Consider the following 25053-nt stretch of genomic DNA (forward strand, 5'->3'; position numbering starts at 1 on the left):
ACATTCATCTTGGATTGATCCCTTGATCATTATGTAGTGTTCTTCCTTGTCTCTTGTAACATTCTTTATTTTAAAGTCTATTTTATTGGATATGAGTATTTGTACTCCATCTTTCTTTTGATTTCCATTTGCATGGAATATCTTTTTCCATCTACTCACTTTCAGTCTGTATATGTCCCTAGGTCTGAAGTGGTTCTCTTCTAGACAACATATAAATTGGTCTTGTTTTTGTAACCATTCAGCAAGCCTGTGTCTTTTGCTTGGAGCATTTAATCCATTCACAATTATGGTTATTTTCAATATGTTTGTTACTATTACCATTTTCTTAATTGTTTTGGGTTTGTTTTTGTAGGTTCTTTTTTCCTCATGTGTTTCCCTCTTAGAGAAGTTCCTATAGCATTTGTTTTACAGCTGGTTTGGTGGTGCTGAATTATCTTAGTTTTTGCTTGTCTGTAAAGCTTTTGATTTCTCCATCGAATCTGAATGAGATCCTGCCAGGTAGAGTAATATTGGTTGTAGGTTCTTCCCTTTCATGACTTTAAATATGTCCTGCCACTCCCTTCTGGCTTGTAGAGTTTCTGCTGAGAAATCAACTGTTAACCTTATGGCAGTTCCCTTGTATGTTATTTGTCATTTTTCCCTTTGTGCTTTCAATAATTTTTCTTTGTCTTTAATTTTTGCCAATTTGGTTACTACGTATCTAGGCATGTTTCTCCTTGGGTTTATCTTGTTTGGGACTCTCTGCACTTCCTGGACTTGGGTGACTCTTTCCTTTCCCATGTTATGGAAGTTTTTGACTATAACCTCTTCAAATATTTTCTCAGGTCTTTTCTCTCTCTCTTCTTTGGGACCCCTATAATGCAAATGTTGTTGCGTTTAATGTTGTCCCAGAGGTCTCTTAGGCTGTCTTCATTACTTTTCATTCTTTTTTCTGTTCCGCAACAGTGAATTCCACTATTCTGTCTTCCAGGTCACTTATCCATTCTTCTGCCTCAGTTATTCTGCTATTGATTCCTTCTAGTGTATTTTTCTTTTCAGTTATTGTATTGTTCATCTCTGTTTTTTTGCTCTTTAATTCTTCTAGATCTTTGTTAAACATTTCTTGCATCTTCTCGATCTTTGCCTCCATGCTTTTTCCGAGGTCCTGGATCATCTTCACTATCATTATTCTGAATTCTTTTTCTAAAAGATTGCTTAGCTCCATTTCGTTTAGTTGTTTTTCTGGGGTTTTATCTTGCTCCTTCATCTGGTACATAGCCCTCTCCCTTTTCATCTTGTCTATCTTTCTGTGAATGTGTTTTTTTCTCTGCTGTTTTTGAATGGAATGTCTTGTAGGTCTCTGTTAAGTTCAACAGGTCTAATGTGCCATTTAAGACCACTCTTTCCTCATTGATTTTCTCTCTGGGTGATTTGTCCTTTCATGTAAGTGGGGTATTAACGTTGCCTGCTATTATTTTATTATCATCAATTTCTCCCATTTTGTCTGTTAATATTTGCTTAACAAATGTAGGTGATCTTATTTTAGGGGTGTATATATTTATAAATGTTATATCTTCTTCCTATATTTATCTCTTTATCATTATATAATGTGCTTCTTTATCTTTTGTTATAGATTTTATTTTATAATATTTTTCTGAGTATTGCTACCCCTGCTTTCTTGTTGTCATTTGCATGGAATGCCTTTTTCCATCATTTCTCTTTTAGTCTCTGTGTGTCTCTATCTCTGAAGTAAGTCTCTTGTAGGCAGCAGAAAAATAGGTCTTATTTTTTATCCATTCAGCTACCCTGTGTCTTTCGATTGGAACATTTAGTCTATTGACATTTAAAGTGATTATTGATAGGTATGTACTTATTCCCAGGTCAGAACCCAGGGCCAGTGTGCCCCATATGTAGTTCAAATGCCTCACTCCCCTGGGAAGATTGCTGAGCCCATGAAATCCCCCTCTTCTTCTGTGTCCCATGCTAGGGGTGCAGATCCTTACCAGATCACTTCTCTTCCCTTCCTATCAGTCTCTGTGTGGATCTTTCTTTACAGCCTTGGTTGTAGAAGAGGTTTTCTGCTGGTCTCCAGGTTGTTTTCAGTGAGAGTTGCTCCACATGTAATTGTATTTTTGATGTGTTCATGGGGGTGCTGAGCTCAGCATCCTCCTACTCCATCAACTTGCTCTCCACTCTCATATGGCTTCTTTTTTTAACAAAAGATTCCCTTTGTTTGGAGATTCCAAAAGTCATTTAAAATAATTAGCAATTTTACATGTTTAATGTTTATGATATACAGATGAGAGCCTTTTCAATTAAAAAAATCAGCCTTATTACTTATAATTTAATTACAATAAAATCCTGTGATTTCTAATGTCAAATTTGATGAATTTTAAAAAATACAGCTGTGTAATGACAACTACAACTAATCACGATATATATAACATTTCTTTTGCCCCCCAAAATTTTCTTATGCCCTTTTGTAGTAAGCCTCCCTCCCTCATTCCAGGTCCCTGGCAATCAACGATCAGTTTTCTGTCACTCTAGATTTGCTTTTTACCATTTCATATAAGTGGAATCATACAGTAAACAGTCTTTTATGTCTGGCTTCTTTCATTGAGAATCAGGCTTTGGTATTCACTCACCCATGTTATTGTGCATATAGTAGTACATTTCTTTTTATTGTGGAGTTTTATTTTATGAATATACCATAGTTTGCTTATCCATTTACTAGTTGATTGACATTGGGTTATTTCCAATTTTTGTTCTCCATGTTGCCATGTACATTTTGTGGACATGTCCATTTTTTTTCCTCTGGGTAAATATTTAGGTATAAATTTCTGTGATTTATTGGAGTTGCATGTATACACTTTAGAAAGGTTCCAAGTGGTTTTTTAAAGTGTCTTTATCATTCTTGCCAACGCTTGGTGTTATCAATCTATTTATTTTTGACATTTTGGTAGATATATAGTGATATCTCTTTGTGGTTTTAATTTGAATTTCCCTAAAGATGATGCTGAGTTTTTTCACAGGTACTTATCTGCTATGTCTCTATGTCTTTGCTGAAGTGTCTTTTAAAATATTTGCCTATCAAAACTTAATTTGTTTGTCTTCTTATTATTGAGAAATAAGGGTTTTTTTATATTTTCTGTATACTAGTCCATTTTCATATAAATGAATTGCAGTATTTTCTCCAAATCTGGGGCTGTCTCTACATTTTTGTAATATTATTTGAAGGACACACATTTTAATTTAAATAAAGTACATTTTATCAATTTTTTTAACATCTTTATTGGAGTATAATTCCTTTATAATGGTGTGTTAGTTTCTGCTTTATAACAAAGTGAATCAGCTCTACATATACATATATCCCCATATCTCCTCCCTCTTGCATCTCCCTCCCACCCTTCCTATCCTACCCCTCTAGGTGATCACAAAGCTTTGAGCTGATCACCCTGTGCTATGCGGCTGCTTCCCACTAGCTATCTATTTTACATTTGGTAGTATATATAAGTACATGTCACTCTTTCACTTCGCCCCAGCTTACCCTTCTCCCTCCCTGTGTCCTCAAGTCCATTCTCTACATCTGCGTCTTTATTCCTGTCCTGCCCCTAGGTTCTTCGGAACCTTTTATTTTTTTTAGATTCCATATAAATGTGTTAGCATATGGTATTTGTTTTTCTCTTTCTGACTTACTTCACTCTGTATGACAGACTCTAGGTCCATCCACCTCACTACAAATAACTAAATTTCGTTTCTTTATATGGCTGAGTAATATTCCATTGTGTATATGTGCCACATCTTCTTTATCCATTCATCTGTCAATTGTCACTTAGGTTGCTTCCATATCCTGGCTATTGTAAATAGAGCTTCAATGAACATTGTGGTACATGACTCTTTTTCAATTATGGTTTTCTCAGGGTACATGCCTAGTAGTGGGATTGCTGGGTCGTATGGTAGTTCTATTTTTAGTTTTTTAAGGAACCTCCATACTGTTCTCCATAGTGGCTGTATCAAATTACATTCCCACCAACAGTGCAAGAAGGTTCCCTTTTCTCCACACCCTCTCCAGTATTTATTATTTGTAGATTTTTTGATGATGGCTATTCTGACTGGTGTGAAGTGATATCTCATTGTAGTTTTGATTTGAATTTCTCTAATGATTAGTGATGTTGAGCATTCTTTCATATGTTTGTTGGCAATCTGTATATCTTCTTTGGAGAAATGTCTATTTAGTCAACTTTTAAAAAATTTGTATGTGTGTGTGTGTGTGTGTGTGTGTGTGTGTATGGTTTATTTAAGAAATCCATTTCAAGATTGGTGATCTGACTTATTCCAAGTTCATAAAGACTTTTTTCCCCTGTGTTTTCTTCTAGAAGTTTTATAGTACTAGTTCTTACATAAGTTGTGTGATCTAATTCAAATTGATTTTTGTGTTTTGGTGCAAGGTTAGGGTTGAGGTTCATTTGATTATATATGTATATCAATCATTCTTAATCTGTTGAAAAGATTATTCTTTTCCTCATTGAATTCCTTGACGCTTTTGTTGAAAATCCATTTATTATATACACGTGGTTTTATTTATGGACTCTCTGTTGTGTTGCATGATTTATATCTCTATGGCAGGATATCACTGTGCTATTTACTGTAGCTTTATAGTAAATATTAAAGTTAATTCATGTAAGTCTTCCAATTTTGTTGGGTAATTTCAATAAAAAAGCCCTTGGAAATTTTGTTTGGAATTCTGTTACATCTATAGACTAATTTAGGAAGAACTGATTTATTTACATTATTGAATCTTCTAATCCATGTATATAGCATATCTTTACATTTTTAAAGGTTTCTTTAATTCCTGTCAGCAATTCTAGTCTTCAGTATACAAGTCTTATGCATAAAATTGACCCTTGAACAATGGGGGGTTAGGGATGCTTCCCCTGCCCCCACTCCCCACAGTAGAAAATCCATGTATAACTTAACAGTTGGCCCTCCATATCCTCAGTTCTGCCTGCATGGATTCAACCAACCATGGATCATGTAGTACTGTAGTACTTATTTATTTAAAGTCCGTGTATAAGTGGATCCACACAGTTCAAACACATGTTGTTCAAGGTTCAACGGTATTTTCTTTAATTTATTTCTATTTTATATTGTTTGATGATGTTGCAAATGATATTGCTTTTCAAATTTCAATTTCCAAATGTTGATTTCCAGTATATAGAAAAACAATCGATTTATGCATATGAACTTTGTATCCCCCTTGACTTTAGTAAACTCACTTATTAATTCTAATAGCTTTTTCATAGGTTTCTTAGCATTTTTGTACATGGGTGATCATGTCATCTGTAAATAAAAACAAGAGATGAAAAGAAAGAAAAGGAAGAGATAAACAGAAAACATTACAGAGCAACCAAAATTTTAATAAACCTACTGAAAGAAGAAACCTCACAAAATTAATTGGAAAAGAACAAGAATATAAACATTTTTATAAAAAACATGATAAATATGGAGGATGATAAGGAGACCCAACTTCCATATTAGTACTCTTCAAGAAGAGGCAGAACAAAGAAATGGAACAGAAAAAGACTTACATAGTTTACTGTGCTCCACTTTATATCTACTTAATTTATGTTCTTACATTGTCTAAATGATCTTTTGCAGAAGAAACTCTAACTGCTATTTAAGTATAGCTTTGGAGTTAGATTCACTTGGTTTAACTTATTCCTCAATTTGCCACTAACTCTGTGACTTTGAGAACATTATTTATCTCATCTGGGTCACTCAGTTATCTCATTTATAAAGTGGAGATAATAATAGTACCTATTGTGTAGGCCTGCTCTGATGTTTATATAAGATACTTCACATAAAATGCTTAGTATTGTGCCTGGCACAAAACAAGCAATCAATAAATGTTATCTATTACTATTAATGATCTTTTCTTGATCTCCTGTCCTTCAATTAGAAATGTTTCTAAACAAGTAATAATAACTGACTCGAATGGCTTAAATTATAACAAAAAAATTGGTTGGATCTTGAAGAGACCAGGGAATGAGATTATCCAGGATTAAAACTACATGCTCAGGACAGAATTTCTTTCTTTCCCTCTTTCCCTCTCTCTCTCAACTCCCCAGATCAGCTTTGTTCGTGTTGGCTCCAACCTTAGGCAACAGCTCCCCTTATGGTAATAAGATGGCTACCAGCAGCTTTCAGAACTTCATTTTATATTCACATGGAAACAAAACAGTAAAAAGCTTTTTTAAAACTTAAATGTTGCACATAAATAATAGGTTCATTGTGAGTTGACCAATTTAGGTCACAGGTCCATTCCTGAACCAATCACTACGGCTGAACTATTATCCCTAGATTTGAAGGTGGGGTCATTTTTCTTTCAAAGCACTTTGGTTGCATGAGGGCTAGGTGGATACTATTATTAAAAGAAGGGGAAGTAGATGCCAGGAAGAAAAACCAGCAAATATCTATGACAAATACTATCTCATTCATGTTCTTTTCTAAACAAAGATCACAGTATTTCTATAGCATGTGGAGAACTTACTCTTTATCTAGTTTCTTGGGTAATTCTTCTATTTCCTTTGGGTGGAGTATGCTCTTTATTTGTCTTTTGCTTATGTGCCTCCCGCTTCTCTCTCTCTCTCTCTCTCTCTCTCTGGCAAAGTTTTTGTGTATTAGCCCATGCTGCCTTCTTACCTATCTTCAAATGGAAGCCAGCCACTTATAATTAATTATTTAATTATTAAAATAATAAATACTGTGGTTAGGAGTGGTTGAGGATTCCATCAAATTCTTTTAAGCCACAAACTCTGTTGCAGTGTGGTTATAACAGTTTCCTCTTCCTCTTTCACCCCACTTCACCTCCAGAGTTCCCCCTTAGCTATAACAGTATATTGTGAATCTTTTCCCTTCCCTCCCTTCCCATCCTCTCCCCTCCCCTTCTTTTCTGTTCTGCTCTGTTCTCTTTCACACACAGAACACCCCCCCAAACACACACACATCTACCCTTCCCTCACCCCTCACGGCACGCACAATGGTGGGTCAGCATGATTTGTCCTATTGCAACTTCCCTGCATTCTGAGATGTCCTCCTGGATCTCTGTAAGGATATATCTCCTTTCTTATGGACTCCTGTTAAAAAACAAAATTCAGTTGAGTAAATTGAAATCTAATTGGCTTTATTTAGTGATTCATGACTCAGGCAGCATTCCATCTAGCAGGTAGACATGTGCTCTGAGGAGCTATGCAAAATGGGAGGTTTTTATAAGCAGAAACAGGGTGTGACAAGGAGGTTATTAGCAAATGAAAAAATTGTTTTAGGCAAGGTCACCTTTCCTCAAGTCACAGGTCTCATCAACTAGTGCTGACCAGGAAATTCCTGGCAGACTGGTTTAAAATTCCACTCCTGGGGAAGGCTGAAACTGCAAATAGTTAGGTATTAAGTCTTCATTTCACCCTCATGGGGTTTAGCACAAGTGACTCCATTTTGGGCCTGTTGTTTCTTTTTTTAATTTTATTTTTTGTTTTTTAACATTCCTTATACTCATAGAGCTCAACATGCTATCAAAGGAGTTTTTAGGGTGTTGGTGACATGAAATTAGTTATCCTGGTCTAGATACTAGGAAGCAGGGTTTGGCTTTCTGGGCTCTCTTCTCTCATCTTAGTCTAGACATCAAGTATTTGGCAGATTTGCCCCCCTGTTTGTGGCTTGTGGTTGTATCCTTTTCCATGTTTCATTGAAGATAGATTATTTTCCCTCTAATTTTTTTTGTTTGTTTTTGGTGGGGTCTGAGGGAGTGGAGAAGAGTAAAAATGCTGCTGCTACTCTTTCTTCTTTAACCAAAAATCTTCTTCAGAATGATTTTAGTCTATTTGATATTTTCACTTGGACCTCCATCATATACATCAAACTTAACATGTTAAAAAGTGAAAACATATTCATTGTACCACAATTCTTTTCCTTCTTCAGTTTTTCCTACCTCAGGAAGAGGCACCATCATGTCCAGTTGCCTTGACTCTGGAACTCTGGATCTTCTAGACACATCTCCCTCTCTTTCACCCCAAACATGAAATGGCTGCCAAATTTCGTACATTTTATTTCTTTTATACCTTTCGAATACATCTCCCTTTCTCGGTGCCCATGACCACTGTCTGAGTTCCAGAGACCATTGATTCTTATCTATTCTACCTCAACAGCCTTCGATCTGGTCTCCTTGTCTTAATTAATACTTATTCTCTTCTTATCCAAATAGGAATATTGAAGCCAGGCAAAATAGTGTGGCTTAACCAATAGCCATTTGAGATGATTTTCAACCAGTTCCAATGTCTCCCTCCAAGCATATACATAACGTCAAGAGATGTGACTTAGCCACTCCTTTCCAAGAGGTCTCCACTTGGTAATTACTTCTCTTCTTCAAGGCTGGCCTTGATGTTGTTTGGACCATTTTCCTGCTGTGTTATGGTGCTAGAGAATAGAGATGGGAGATGAGGGAGGTATAGAGAATAAACTGTCTCTTCCAAATCTGTCTTTAAACAGCTCTCAGATGAATCATCAACCAGTCTCTGGTGCTGGGTTAATCTTTGTAATGTGATAAAGGCTACACTTGTGTTCCTGAGAAGAATGATCTATTTAACAATGTTTTTCGAAATAAGGAACAAACAGTTCTCATTTTTCCAATGAATCTGTCTGTGTTTTAGCAATGACGGCAGGAGGGTGGAGTCCTGGTCCAAATTTTGATGAGTTCAGCCAGCACAGCTAAAGGAATGCATGGACGGGGAAAACCAGTTTCAGTCTGTCCTGCAGCAGCTCAGTGAAAATTATCAGTAGAGGACACCTAGTGGTGCTTTGTGGAAATTCACTGATGCTAACTAAGAGTTCACATGAATATTAATAGTCTTCTCTGTGCCAGGATCTTGTAGCCAAATATAACCCAGGCTCAATAAGACAGTAAAGTACAAACCACACCTGACATGAAGTCTAACTGTATTGGTTAGTATAGGCTAACTGCTGTAACAAGTAACCTCCAAATTCTTAGTGACTTAATGGAAATTTATCTTACACCATCAAAACAGCACAGATGCTCAGTGGGTGACCTTCCATGTAAGGACACAAAAAGTGATTTGCTCACATGGAAAATCATACTTTATGCTTGGATATGAAAATTCAACAACAGAAGGATATCACTTTCCAAAACAAAATAAAGTAAATAAATCAAAACACAACATTGTATGTTGAAATGGGCATGGCTGTATAAAATCTTTCAGACTCATCAGGCTGAGCATTTAAGATCTATGCATGTCACTATATATAAATTATACATCAATTTAGAAAAGAATAACAACAACAACAACAAAAGTTGGAAAAGGAACAATAAAAGGAAGAAGGTAGACATCTTGCATTAAAACTCATAAAATTTCAATAATTAAAAGAGAGTGGTCTTACAGTTTTAAAAACCCACAAATTTTAAAAAGAGAGTGGTGCGGATATATGAGTAGATTAATGAAATAGATTAGAAAACCGAGAAGTATATCCAAGTGCATACAGAAAATTCATAAAAGATAAAGTAGCCATTAGAAATCTAATTAACTAATCAGTGAATGTTTGGGGGATAAATGTAAATATAAATGTAATGTTAAATGTAAATGTAATGATAAATGTAAACGTTTTGGGGATAAATGTAAATATAACAAAAATATATTTTGTTAAATTTATTTATTTTATTTAATTATTTATTTTTAACTTTTGGCTGCATTGGGTCTTTGTTGCTGCGTGCGGGCTTTCTCTAGTTGCGGCTAGCGGCAGCTACTCTTCTTTGCGGTGGGCAGGCTTCTCATTGCGGTGGCTTCTCTTGTTGCAGAGCACGGGCTCTAGGCACGTGGGCTTCAGTAGTTGTGGCTCACGGGCTCTAGAGCGCAGGCTCAGTAGCTGTGGCTCACGGGCTTAGTTGCTCCATGGCATATGGGATCTTCCTGGACTAGGGCTTGAAACCATGTCCCCTACATTGGCAGACGTATTCTTTTTTTTTTTTGCGGTACGCGGGCCTCTCACTGTCATGGCCTCTGCCGTTGCGGAGCACAGGCTCCGGACGCGCAGGCTCAGCGGCCATGGCTCACGGGCCCAGCCGCTCTGCGGCATGTGGGATCTTCCCAGACCGGGGCACGAACCCGTGTCCCCTGCATCGGCAGGCGGACTCTCAACCACTGCGCCACCAGGGAAGCCCGACAGGCGTATTCTTAACCACTTGCTGACTCTCCTGGTTGCCTTCTGCAAGGTTACATACAGGTCCTGACATCACAGAACTGCTTATTTCCTCAATTGTCCAGGTCTTGGAATAGAAGAATGGAATATGGAGCATCTTCCCATCTGGCTCCATCTTTGAGAGTGTGTCCTGCCGGTGAGTGTCATCTGTCACATGGGTTATGAAGAGAAGGTTGAGAGCTGCTCCTCCAGAGGGAGCCAGACTGTTCCCCTTCCCCAGAACACATCCTAAGTTACCTGCTAGTGTTGGAGGGTCTCCTGCAGAGGCTGGGGGTGGCTGTGGCTCACCGTGAGGACAAGGACACTGGCAGCAGAAGTTCTGGGAAGTACTCCTTGGCGTGAGCCCTCCCAGAGTCCGCCATTAGCCCCACCAAAGAGCAGGGTAGGCTCCAGTCTTGGGTCTCCTCAGGCCAAACAACCAACCTAAATATATGTATTCTTGTTTGGAGAAAGAATGGAAGGAAAGTAGGAAGGGTAAAGTTAATTCATGAACTATATTTCATGAAGAAAAATAACCTTGGGCATTGCATTAGTCCGGGTTCTTAGAGAAACAGAACCAGTAGGATATATATATATGTGTACATGTGTGTGTGTGTGTTTGTTTACTTATGTATGTATGCATTCATTTATTTATTATGAGGAACAGCTCACACACTTATGGAGCCTAAAATGTCTCAAGATCTTCAAGGTGAATTGGCAAGCTGGAGATGTAGGAGCAGCTATGGTGAGTTCCAATTCTAGTCTAAAGGCCTGAGAACCAGGATAGCTGATGGTGCAGTTCTAGTCCAAAGGCCAGGAGGCTTGGGACCCAGGAAGATGCTTTAGTTCAAGTCTGAAGGCAGGAAACAGTCGATGTTCCAATTCAAAGCCAGTCAGGCAGGAGAAATTCTCTTTACTCAGAGAAGGACCAGCCTTTTTGTTCCATTCACGCTTCAGCTGATTGGAAGAGGTCCACCCCTGTTAGGAAGAGCAATCTACTGTACTCAGTCTACCAACTTAAATGTTAATCTCATCCAGAACACTCTCAGAGACACATCCAGAATAAGGTTTGACCAAATATCTGGGCAGCTCATGACCCAGTTACGTTGACATAAAAAATTAACCATCACAGGCCTCATAAAAGATTTATATTCTCTGATGGCTTATTCAGCTTTCCTGAAATCTTGATGTCACAAAGGATCATGATATTTTGTTTGAAATGGATCACAGAAGAGATACTTATTGAAGAACTCTTTAGCTGTATTTCCAATATGTGTACAGAATTTCCCCTTCTTGGCAGTCCTCTACTTCTTACTGAGTATGGGTGTGCTTCAAATCTACAACAAAATATTTTTTTTAATGAATAAGTAGAGAAACTCTGGCTTTTTTAATATGGTGGAAAGGCATAGGATCATGTCACCTCTGGTTGCCCAGTAAATTAAAATGGTGACTTGCCACTGATTTTTACATATAAGTATGGCAACCACTGCCCCTGACAAATAGGGGAACACACTCCTTATTCTCCTCTTTTTTTCTTTAATGGTTCTGAATTTGATCCATGTTTTGGGTGATCATTGGTGGTTTACACTACTCTGTTATTTGCATGTATTTCAGTGAGCATAACTTAAATCACCCCAAGGCATCTGAAAGAGTGGAATAGTAACAATATTGTCGAGTATAACATAGCACTCATGTTTGGATCCTGTATGGTCCAGAATTATCCAAGTTATCTCACAATTTGAAAGAATCATAACATGGCAGAATTTGGAGAGAAGTCTTTCTGAGTGTCCCAATCAGTGTCATTTTTAATCACAAGGACACCTTTTTTGCAGAGCTTTTCATCCCTGGGAAAGGAAGCACTGAACTGCTAACAGAGATCACCTTTGCATAGTTTGTCATCAATAGCTTGCATGATTTTCTTATTTTGCATCTGTTTTTTCTTTGGAGCAATTCAAAACCATGTCCTTTGATATCTCAACTGAATCAAGCTATGAGAAAGTCTTTCTGGCTTTGGGGGAAAAAATTCAATAGCCAACATTAAATGTTCAGTTAAGGTACATTGCATTCTTTATATGTCATAATGGGAATACTGAGACAGGCTGGGACATGGGACCCTATGCTGCAGTGCTTGTACCTGGACAAACGTCTCCTCAAGAAACCAAATACAAAGAAATTATGAGGGACTAAACATAACTGTGTACATGTGCAGCTGGGGACAAATTCTGGACAAGAAGATACTAAAATATAAAAAACAAAACAAAACAAAAAAAACCAACTGCCACTTCCAAAGAGCCAGGAGCAAAAACAGGGTGTTGGGAGCAAAAACTCTGCATGCCCTCTGCACTCAACACCACCAAAGGGCTGGGCAAAACACCTAAGCCACCCCTCCGGCCTGACCCCTGGACACACCCCTACCCCCACCCCATATAAGGAACCAGCCCCCCCTCCCCTGCCCTGGGGAGCGAACAAGGGAACCTATTACTTGTTTTTGCTCCTTCCTGCAGGAGCAGGAACCCCAACAAAGGTTTGCCCAAATTTCTTGACTGGCCTCTTATCAATTTCTATTGATTGGGGAAGGCCAAGAACACAGGTTGGTATCAATACTTTATTAATAAATGTATCAAGAATTAATCTTTTGGGATTCCCTGGTGGCGCAGTGGTTGAGAGTCCGCCTGCCGATGCAGGGGACACGGGTTCATGCCCCGGTCCGGGAAGATCCCACATGCCGCGGAGTGGCTGGGCCCGTGAGCCATGGCTGCTGAGCCTGCGCGTCCGGAGCCTGGGCTCCACAACGGGAGAGGCAACAACAGTGAGGCCCGCGTACCGCAAAAAAAAAAAAAAAAAAAAAAAAAAGAATTAATCTTTTAAGTGACAAATGGCCTTGCAATGTTGTCTCAATTACCATGAATAGGACATGAGCCTATTGTACCAGCAACATTCTCTGTTCCTCTGTTCTTCCCTCAGTGCAAATCATGTGTGCCTCTATGTGTATCTGGAAGAAGTCACCACTGCCTTTCTTCACTTGCAACTGTTTTCTCTGCCTCCTTCTCGCCCCATAAAAGATTTAAAAAATGATCTGAATCCTTACAAGAGTACTGAAACTGAAGTCCCTCTTGGGTTTACCAAGGAAGCGGCTGCTGAAAGAGAATGTGGTTCCTCTGTTTTCCTGATAGGCCCTCAGATGGAAGAGAACAGAACTGAACTCTGCTCTGCTTGGTAATGGACCTTGATGTTTCCGGGAAGTTTACTAGGTAGTAGTTTGTAGGCAATAAAGGAAAACATTTCCTTCCTCAGTATAGGTGTACCCAGTTCTGTCACTGGAAATCGATATCTCTGCCAGATAGGACTGTTTATGTTGGATTTAAGAGGCTCAATAATTAAAGAAGTGGGAGCGTCTGCTTTTCACACATTTCTCTCCTGCATACTGTTATAATCCAAGCCTCCAGAACAGAATAGTGCCCAAGGCATAGCAGCTGTTACAACAGTTTTTGATACACAAATGAACACCTGACCTTGTAGACTGATTCATACCTGATGCAAATGACAATTCTTGTGTGTGTGTGTGTGTGTGTGTGTGTGTGTGTGTGTGTATTCATGCTTAAATGCACCCATGTAGGTGTTTCAATAAATGAAAAAAGTTAACTTCACGCTGTGAATTCTGTTCTCCTTGCCTTTATTTTTGAGCTTTAGTTTGCCTCTAGCAAAGTAAATGTCTCCCCCTGCACACCTTCTCCAAAAGGAGGCTTGTGATTGAAGAGAATTTCTCATTTGCTCATGTTGGTGTTGACATAAGGATGCTGCTGTTAGAACATGTTTACAGATGTTCTAAAAGCCTCTGTCACAGTAGTGGCCAAAGAGATGGATTGTGTGAGTGAGCTTTTTTTTTTTTGATGAGCAAAGGTATTATATCATTGACCTTGATTAGAATTACTAGCATATGGTGACAATAGGCCAAATTAATCCATTTTATAACTGTTTTAAAATGATCTACAGACTATGCACCTCTTTATTGCCAGCACCCTGGCTGAAATACCACTGCTCTCTGCAAATTCCTATTTCTAAATTTGTGATAGATACTATTCTTTTTTTAAAAAATTTTTGTTTTATTTATTTTTTTATATAACAGGTTCTTATTAGTCATCAATTTTATACACATCAGTGTGTACATGTAAATCCCAATCGCCCAATTCATCACACCACAATCCCCACCCCGCCACGGCTTTCCCACCTTGGGAAAACATTTGTTCTCTATATCTGTGTCTCAACTTCTGCCCTGCAAACTGGTTCATCTGTAATATTTTTCTAGTTTCGACGTACATGCGTTAATATACGATATTTGTTTTTCTCTTTCTGACTTACTCCACTCTGAGATACGAACTATTCTTAGAGCTGGCTCTGGAGAAATGATACACTTTAAAATAATATTTTTTCATTTAAATAACAGTCTCAAGTGGTAGTCCACCAATATGCCCCATAAGGATATTATTAGTTGATTGTTTTCTTCTTCAATCGATAATAATAGTCAAGGAAATAATTTATGTAAATTGCAGTTACCTAGAATAAATGTGGAACCATCAGAATCTAGAGAAATAGAAAGAGTCCCATACAATGTGCTGCTATTTCTTTTTAACATCTTTATTGGAGTATAATTGCTTTATAATGGTGTGTTAGTTTCTGCTTTATAACAAAGTGAATCAGCTGTAGCTATACATATATCCCCATATCTCCTCCCTCTTGCGTCTCCCTCCTACCCTCCCTATCCCACCCCTCTAGGTGGTCACAAAGCACCGAGCTGATCTCCCTGTGTTATGCAGCTGCTTCCCACTAGCTATTTTGCGTTTGGTAGTATATATAAGTCCATGCCACTCCCTCACTTTGACCCAGCTTACCCTTCCCCCTCCCGGTGTCCCCAAGTCAATTCTCTACGTCTGCATCTTTATTCTTGTCCTGCCCCTAGGTTCTTCAGAACCTTTTTTTTTTTTTTTTTTTTTTAGATTCCATATATATAGGTTAGCAAATGGTATTTATTTTTCTCTTTCTGACTTACTTCACTCTGTATGACAGTCTCCAAGTCCATCCACATCACTACAAATAACTCAATTTCATTTATTTTTATGGCTGAGTAATATTCCATTGAATATATGTGCCACACCTTCTTATCCATTCATCTGTCGATGGACACTTAGGTTGCTTCCATGTCCAGGCTATTGAAAATAGAGCTGCAATGAACATTGCAGTACATGACTCTTTTCAATTATGGTTTTCTCATGGTATATGCCCAGTAGTGGGATTGCTGGGTCGTATGTAGTTCTATTTTTAGATTTTTAAGCAAACTCCGTACTGTTCTTGACAGTGACTGTATCAATTTACATTCCCACCAACAGTGCAAGAGGGTTCCCTTTTCTCCACACCCACTCCAGCATTTATTGTTTGTAGATTTTTTGATGATGGCCATTCTGACTGGTGTGAGGCGATACCTCATTGTAGTTTTGATTTGCATTTCTCTAATGATTAATGATGTTGAGCATCCTTTCATGTGTTTGTTGGCAATCTGTATATCTTCTTTGGAGAAATGTCTATTTAGGTCTTCTGCCCAGTTTTGGATTGGGTGGTTTGTTTTTTTGATATTGAGGTGCATGAGCTGCTTGTAAATTTTGGAGATTAATCCTTTGTCAGCTGCTTCACTTGCAAATATTTTCTCCCATTCGGAGGGTTGTCTTTTCCTCTCGTTAATGGTTTCCTTTGTTGTGCAAAAGCTTTTAAGTTTCATTAGCTCCCATTTGTTTATTTTTGTTTTTATTTCCATTTCTCTAGGAGGTGGGTCAAAAAGGATCTTGCTGTGATTTATGTCATAGAGTATGCTGCCTATGTTTTCCCCTAAGAGTTTTATAGTGTCTGACCTTACATTTAGTTCTTTAATCCATTCTGAGTTTACTTTGTGTATGATGTTAGGGAGTGTTCTAATTTCATTCTTTTACATGTAGCTATCCAGTTTTCCCAGCATCACTTATTGAACAGGCTGTCTTTTCTCCATTGTATATTCTTGCTTCCTTTATCAAAAATAATGTCACCATATGTGCGTGGATTTACCCCTGGGCTTTCTATCCTGTTTAATTGATCTATATTTCTGTTTTTGTGCCAGTACCATACTGTCTTGATTACTGTAGCTTTGTAGTATAGTCAGAAGTCCAGGAGCCTGATTCCTCCGGCTCCATTTTTCTTTCTCAAGATTGGTTTGGCTATTCAGGTTCTTTTGTGTTTCCATACAAATTGTGAAATTTCTTGTTCTAGTTCTGTGAAAAATGCCATTGGTAGTTTGATAGGGATTACATTGAATCTGTAGATTGCTTTGGGTAGTATAGTCATTTTCAAAATATTGATTCTTCCAATCCAAGAACATTGTATATCTCTGCATCTGTTTGTATCACCTTTAATGTCTTTCATCAGTGTCTTATAGTTTTCTGCATATAGGTCTTTTGTCTCCTTAGGTAGGTTTATTCCTAGGTATTTTATTCTTTTTTTTGCAGTGGTAAATGGAAGTGTTTCCTTAATTTCTCTTTCAGATTTTTCATCATTAGTGTATAGGAATGAAAGAGATTTCTGTGCATTAATTTGTATCCTGCTACTTTACCAAGTTCGTTGATTAGTTCTAGCAGTGTTCTGGCACCATCTTTAGGATTCTCTATGTATAGTGTCATGTCATCTGCAAACAGTGACAACTTTACTTCTTCTTTTCCGATTTGGATTCCTTTTTCTTCTCTGATTGCTGTGGCTAATACTTCCAAAACTATGTTGAATAATAGTGGTGAGAGTGGACAACCTTGTCTTGTTCCTGATCTTAGAAGAAATGGTTTCAGTTTTTCACCATTGAAGACGATGTTGGCTGTGGTTTGTCATATATAGCCTTTATTATGTTGAGGTAAGTTCCCTCTATGCCTGCTTTCTGGAGGGTTTTTATCCTAAATGGGTGTTGAGTTTTGTCAAAAGCTTTTTCTACATCTATTGAGATGATCATATGTCTTTTTCAATTTTGTTAATATGGTTCATCACATTGATTGATTTGTGTATATTGAAGAATCCTTGCATTTCTGGGATAAACTCCACTTGATCGTGGTGTATGATCCTTTTAATGTGCTGTTGGATTCTGTTTGCTAGGATTTTTACATCTATGTTCAACAGTGATATTGGCCTGTAGTTTTCTTTCTTTGTGACATCTTTGTCTGGTTGTGGTATCAGATGATAGTGGCCACGTAGAAAGAGTATGGGAGTGTTCCTCCCTCTGCTATATTTTGGAAGAGCTGAGAAGGATACGTGTTAGCTTTTCTCTAAATGTTTGATAGAATTCGACTGTGAAGCCATCTGGTCCTGGGGTTTTGTTTGTTGGAAGATTTTTAATCACAGTCTCAATTTCAGTGCTTGTCATTTTTCTGTTTATATTTTCTATTTCTTCCTGGTTCAGTCTCAGAAGGTTGTGCTTTTCTAAGAACTTGTCCATTTCTTCCAGGTTGTCCACTTTATTGGCATAGAGTTGCTTGTAGTAATCTCTTATGGTCCTTTGTATTTCTACAGTGTCACTTGTTGCTTCTCCTTTTTCATTTCTAATTCTATTGATTTGAATCTTCTCCCTTTTTTTCTTGATGAGTCTGGCTAATGGTTTACCAATGTTGTTTATCTTCTCAAAGAACCAACTTTTCATTTTATTGATCTCTGCTACTGTTTCCTTAATTTCTTTTTCATTTATTTCTGATCTGATCTTTATGATTTGTTTCCTTCTTCTAACTTTGGGTTTTTTTTTGTTTTTCTTTCTCTAATTGCTTTAAGTGTAAGCTTAGGTTGTTCATTTGAGATGTTTCTGGTTTCTTCAGGTAGGATTGTACTGCTATAAACTTCCCTCTTAGAACTTTTTTTGCTGCCTCCCATAGGTTTTGGATTGTCTTCTTTTCATTTTCATTTATTTCTAGGTAGTTTTTGATTTCCTCTTTCATTTCTTTAGTGATCTCTTGGTTATTATGTAGTGTATTGTTTAGCCTCCATGTGTTTGTATTTTTAATAGATTTTGTTTCCTGTAATTGATATCTAGTCTCATAGCATTGTGGTCGGAATAGGGATTTGATATGATTTCAATTTTCTTAAATTTACCAAGGCTTGATTTGTGACCCAAGATTTGATCTATCCTGGAGAATGTTCCATGAGCACTTGAGAAAACAGTGCATCCTGTTGTTTTTGGGTGGAATGTCCTATAAATATCATTTAAGTACATCTTGTTTAATGTATCATTTAAGGCTTGTGTTTCCTTATTTATTTTCATTATGGATGATTGGTCCAATGGTGGAAGTGGGGTGTTGAAGTCCCCTACTATGATTGTGTTACTGTTGATTTCCCATTTTATGGCTGTTAGCATTTGCCTTATGTATTGAGGTGCTCCTATGTTGGGTGCATAAATATTTACAATTATTATATCTTCTTCTTGGGTTGATCCCTTGATCATTATGTAGTGTCCTTCTTTGCCTCTTGTAATAGTCTTTATTTTTTTTTTATTTTATTTATTTATTTATTTTTTTTTTTTAACATCTTTATTGGAGTATAATTGCTTTACAATGGTATGTTAGTTTCGCTTCACAACAAAATGAATCAGTTATATATATACATATATTCCCATATCTCTTCCTGCTTGCGTCTCCCTCCCTCCCACCCTCCCTATCCCACCCCTCCAGGCGGTCACAAAGCACCGAGCTGATCTCCCTGTGCTATGCGGCTGCTTCCCACTAGCTATCTACCTTACGTTTGGTAGTGTATATATGTCCATGCCTCTTTATCGCTTTGTCACCGTTTACCCTTCCCCTTCCCCATAGTCTCAAGTCCATTCTCTAGTAAGTCTGTGTCTTTATTCCTGTTTCAACCCTAGGTTTTTCATGACATTTTTTTTTTTTTAAATTCCATATATATGTGTTAGCATACGGTATTTGTCTCTCTCTTTCTGACTTACTTCACTCTGTATGACAGACTCTAGGTCTATCCACCTCATTACAAATAGCTCAATTTCGTCTCTTTTTATGGCTGAGTAATATTCCATTGTATATATGTGCCACATCTTCTTTATCCATTCATCCGATGATGGACACTTAGGTTGTTTCCATCTCTGGGCTATTGTAAATAGAGCTGCAATGAACATTTTGGTACATGACTCTTTTTGGATTATGGTTTCCTCAGGGTATATGCCCAGTAGTGGGATTGCTGGGTCATATGGTAGTTCTATTTGTAGTTTTTTAAGGAACCTCCATACTGTTCTCCACAGTGGCTGTATCAATTTACATTCCCACCAACAGTGTAAGAGGGTTCCCTTTTCTCCACACCCTCTCCAGCATTTATTGTTTCTAGATTTTTGGATGATGGCCATTCTGACTGGTGTGAGATGATATCTCATTGTAGTTTTGATTTGCATTTCTCTAATGATTAGTGATGTTGAGCATTCTTTCATGTGTTTGTTGGCACTCTGTATATCTTCTTTGGAGAAATGTCTATTTAGGTCTTCTGTCCATTTTAGGATTGGGTTGTTTGTTTTTCTGTTATTAAGCTGCATGAGCTGCTTATAAATTTTGGAGATTAATCCTTTGTCAGTTGCTTCATTTGCAAATATTTTCTCCCATTCTGAGGGTTGTCTTTTGGTCTTCTTTATGGTTTCCTTTGCTGCGCAAAAGCTTTTAGGTTCATTAGGTCCCATTTGTTTACTTTTGTTTTTATTTCCATTTCTCTAGGAGGTGGGTCAAAAAGGACCTTGCTGTGATTTATGTCATAGAGTGTTCTGCCTATGTTTTCCTCTGAGAGTTTGATAGTTTCTGGCCTTACATTTAGGTCTTTAATCCATTTTGAGCTTATTTTTGTGTATGGTGTTAGGGAGTGATCTAATCTCATACTTTTACATGTAGCTGTCCAGTTTTCCCAGCACCACTTATTGAATAGGCTGTCCTTTCTCCACTGTACATTTCTGCCTCCTTTGTCAAAGATAAGGTGACCATATGTGCATGGGTTTATCTCTGGGCTTTCTATCCTGTTCCATTGATCTATCTTTCTGTTTTTGTGCCAGTACCATACTGTCTTGATAACTGTAGCTTTGTAGTATAGTCTGAAGTCAGGGAGCCTGATTCCTCCAGTTCCTTCTTTCGTTCTCAAGATTGCTTTGGCTATTCGGGGTCTTTTGTATTTCCATACAAATTGCAAAATTTTTTGTTCTAGTTCTGTGAAAAATGCCAATGGTAGTTTGATAGGGATTGCATTGAATCTATAGATTGCTTTGGGTAGTAGAGTCATTTTCACAATGTTGATTCTTCCAATCCAAGAACATGGTATATCTCTCCATCTATTTGTATCATCTTTAATTTCTTTCATCAGTGTCTTATAATTTTCTGCATACAGATCTTTTGTCTCCTTAGGTAGGTTTATTCCTAGATATTTTATTCTTTTTGTTGCAATGGTAAATGGGAGTGTTTTCTTGATTTAACTTTCAGATTTTTCATCATTAGTATATAGGAATGCCAGAGATTTCTGTGCATTAATTTTGTATCCTGCCACTTTACCAAATTCATTGATTAGCTCTAGTAGTTTTCTGGTAGCATCTTTAGGGTTCTCTATGTATAGGATCATGTCATCTGCAAACAGTGACAGCTTTACTTCTTCTTTTCTGATTTGGATTCCTTTTATTTCCTTTTCTTCTCTGATTGCTGTGGCTAAAACTTCCAAAACTATGTTGAATACGAGTGGTGAGAGTGGGCAACCTTGTCTTGTTCCTGATCTTAGTGGAAATGCTTTCAGTTTTTCACCATTGAGGATGATGTTTGCTGTGGGCTTGTCATATATGGCCTTTATTATGTTGAGGAAAGTTCCCTCTATGCCTACTTTCTGCAGGGTTTTTATCATAAATGGGTGTTGAATTTTGTCAAAAGCTTTCTCTGCATCTATTGAGATGATCATATGGTTTTTCTCCTTCAGTTTGTTAATATGGTTTATCACATTGATAGATTTGCGTATATTGAAGAATCCTTGCATTCCTGGAATAAACCCCACTTGATCATGGTGTATGATCCTTTTAATGTGCTGTTGGATTCTGTTTGCTAGTATTTTGTTGAGGATTTTTGCATCTATGTTCATCAGTGATAGTGGCCTGTAGTTTTCTTTCTTTGTGACATCCTTGTCTGGTTTTGGTATCAAGGTGATGGTGGCCTCGTAGAAGGAGTTTGGGAGTGTTCCTCCCTCTGCTATATTTTGGAAGAGTTTGAGAAGGATAGGTGTTAGCTCTTCTCTAAATGTTTGATAGAATTCGCCTGTGAAGCCATCTGGTCCTGGGCTTTTCTTTGTTGGAAGATTTTTAATCACAGTTTCAATTTCAGTGCTTGTGATTGGTCTGTTCATATTTTCTATTTCTTCCTGATTCAGTCTTGGCAGGTTGTGCATTTCTAAGAATTTATCCATTTCTTCCAGATTGTCCATTTTATTGGCATAAAGTTGCTTGTAGTAATCTCTCATGATCTCTTTTATTTCTGCAGTGTCAGTTGTTACCTCTCCTTTTTCATTTCTAATTCTATTGATTTGAGTCTTCTCCCTTTTTTTCTTGATCAGTCTGGCTAGTGGTTTATCTATTTTGTTTATCTTCTCAAAGAACCAGCTTTTAGTTTTATTGATCTTTGCTATTGTTTCCTTCATTTCTTTTTCATTTATTTCTGATCTGATTTTTATGATTTCTTTCCTTCTGCTAGCTTTGGGGTTTTTTTGTTCTTCTTTCTCTAATTGCTTGAGGTGCAAGGTTAGGTTGTTTATTCGAGATGTTTCCTGCTTCTTAAGGTGGGCTTGTATTGCTATAAACTTCCCCCTCAGAACTGCTTTTGCTGCATCCCACAGGTTTTGGGTCGTTGTGTCTTCATTGTCATTTGTTTCTAGGTATTTTTTGATTTCCTCTTTGATTTCTTCAGTGATCACTTCATTATTAAGTAGTGTATTGTTTAGCCTCCATGTGTTTGTATTTTTTACAGATCTTTTCCTGTAATTGATATCTAGTCTCATGGCATTGTGGTCAGAAAATATACTTGATACAATTTCAATTTTCTTAAATTTACCAAGGCTTGACTTGTGACCCAGGATATGATCTATCCTGGAGAATGTTCCATGAGCACTTGAGAAAAATGTGTATTCTGTTGTTTTTGGATGGAATGTCCTATAAATATCAATTAACTCCATCTCGTTTAATGTATCATTTAAAGCTTGTGTTTCCTTATTTATTTTCATTTTGGATGATCTGTCCATTGGTGAAAGTGGGGTGTTAAAGTCCCCTACTATGAATGTGTTACTGTCGATTTCCCCTTTTATGGTTGTCAGTATTTGCCTTATGTATTGAGGTGCACCTATGTTGGGAGCATAAATATTTACAATTGTTATATCTTCCTCTTGGATCGATCCCTTGATCATTATGTAGTGTCCTTCTTTGTCTCTTCTAATAGTCTTTGTTTTAAAGTCTATTTTGTCTGATATGAGAATTGCTACTCCAGCTTTCTTTTGGTTTCCATTTGCATGAAATACCTCTTTCCATCCCCTTACTTTCAGTCTGTATGTGTCTCTAGGTCTGAAGTGGGTCTCTTGTAGACAGCAAATATATGGGTCTTGTTTTTGTATCCATGCAGCCAATCTGTGTCTTTTGGTGGGAGCATTTAGTCCATTTACATTTAAGGTAATTATCGATATGTGTGTTCCTATTCCCATTTTCTTAATTGTTTTGGGTTCGTTATTGTAGGTCCTTTCCTTCTTTTGTGTTTCTTGCCTAGAGAAGTTCCTTTAGCAGTTGTTGTAAAGCTGGTTTGGTGGTGCTGAACTCTCTCAGCTTTTGCTTGTCTGTAAAGGTTTTAATTTCTCCATCAAATCTGAATGAGATCCTTGCTGGGTAGAGTAATCTTGGTTGCAGGTTTTTCTCCTTCAACACTTTCAATATGTCCTGCCACTCCCTTCTGGCTTGCAGAGTTTCTGCTGAAAGATCAGCTGTTAACCTTATGGGGATTCCCTTGTGTGTTATTTGTTGTTTTTCCCTTGCTGCTTTTAATATATTTTCTTTGTATTTAATTTTTGACAGTTTGATTAATATGTGTCTTGGTGTATTTCTCCTTGGATTTATCCTGTATGGGACTCTCTGTGCTTCCTGGACTTGATTAACTATTTCCTTTCCCATATTAGGGAAGTTTTCAACTATAATCTCTTCAAATATTTTCTCAGTTCCTTTCTTTTTCTCTTCTTCTTCTGGGACCCCTATAATTCGAATGTTGGTGCATTTAATGTTGTCCTAGAGGTCTCTAAGACTGTCCTCAATTCTTTTTGTCTTTTTTTTTATTCTGCTCTGCAGCAGTTATTTCCATTATTTTTTCTTCTTGGTCACTTATCTGTTCTTCTGCCTCAGTTATTCTGCTATTGATTCCTTCTAGAGAATTTTTATTTTCATTTATTGTGTTGTTCATTGTTTGTTTGCTCTTTAGTTCTTCTAGGTCCTTGTTAAATGTTTCTTGTATTTTCTGCATTCTATATCCATGATTTTGGATCATCTTTACTATCATTACTCTGAATTCTTTTACAGGTAGACTGCCTATTTCCTCTTCATTTTTTTGGTATGGTGGTTTTTTACCTTGCTCCTTCATGTGTTGTGTGTTTCTCTGTTTTCTCATTGTGCTCAGCTTACTGTGTTTGGGGTCTCCTTTTTGCAGGCTGCAGGTTTGTAATTCCTGTTGTTTTCAGCGTCTGCCCCCAGTGGGTATGGTTGGTTCAGTGGGTTGTGTAGGCTTCCTGGTGGAGGGGACTCGTGCCTGTGTTCTGCTGGCTGAGGCTTGCTCTTGTCTTTCTGGTGGGCAGGACCACATCTGGTGGTGTGTTTTGGGGTGTCTGTGACCTTATTATGATTTTAGGCAGCCTCTCTGTTAATGGGTGGGGTTGTGTTCATGTCTTGGTAGTTGTTGGCATGGGGTGTCCAGCATTGGAGCTTGCTGGTTGTTGAGTGGAGCTGGGTCTTAATGTTGAGGTGGAGATCTCTGGGAGGACTTTCACTATTTGATATTACATGGAGCTGGGAGGTCTCTGGTGGACCAATGTCCTGAACTTGGCTCTCCCACCTCAGAGGCACAGGCCTGACAGCTGGCCAGAGCACCAAGACCCTGTCAGCCACACGGCTCAGAAGAAAAGTGAGAAAAAAAGAAAGAAAGAAAGAAAATAAATAAAAAGAAATTATGTTATTAAAATACAAAAATTACTAAAAATAAAAAAATTTAAAAGTAATAAAAAAGAAAGAAAGAAGAGAGCAACCAAACCAAAAACAAATCCAGCAATGATAACAAGCAATAAAAACTGTATTAAAAAAAATGGACAGAGTGACCCCTAGGACGAATGGAAAAAGTAAAGCTATACAGACAAAATCACACAAAGAAGCATACACGTACACACCCACAAAAAGGGAAAAAGGAAAAAAAATCTATATATAAAAAAATGGAAGAGAGCAACCAAATCAATAAACAAATCTACCAATGATGATAACTCTAAATACTAAACTAAGATAAACATAAAACCAGAAATCAGTCAGTCGCATACAGCAAACCCCAAGTCTACAGTTACTCCCAAAGTCCACTGCCTCAGTTTTGCGATGATTCATTATCTATTCAAGTACAACGAAGGCAGGTTACATCAAGTTGATTGTGGAGATTTAATCTGCTGCTCCAGAGGCTGCTGGGAGAGATTTCCCTTTCTCTTCTTTGTTCTCACAGCTCATGGGGTTCAGCTTTGGATTTGGACCTGCGTCTGCATGTAGGTTGCCCG

Source organism: Aethalodelphis obliquidens, unplaced genomic scaffold (genome assembly GCF_003676395.1).
Source record: "Aethalodelphis obliquidens isolate GAN/ISIS:26980383/991018 unplaced genomic scaffold, ASM367639v1 scaffold36, whole genome shotgun sequence".
NCBI classification, from domain to species: Eukaryota; Metazoa; Chordata; class Mammalia; order Artiodactyla; family Delphinidae; genus Aethalodelphis; species Aethalodelphis obliquidens.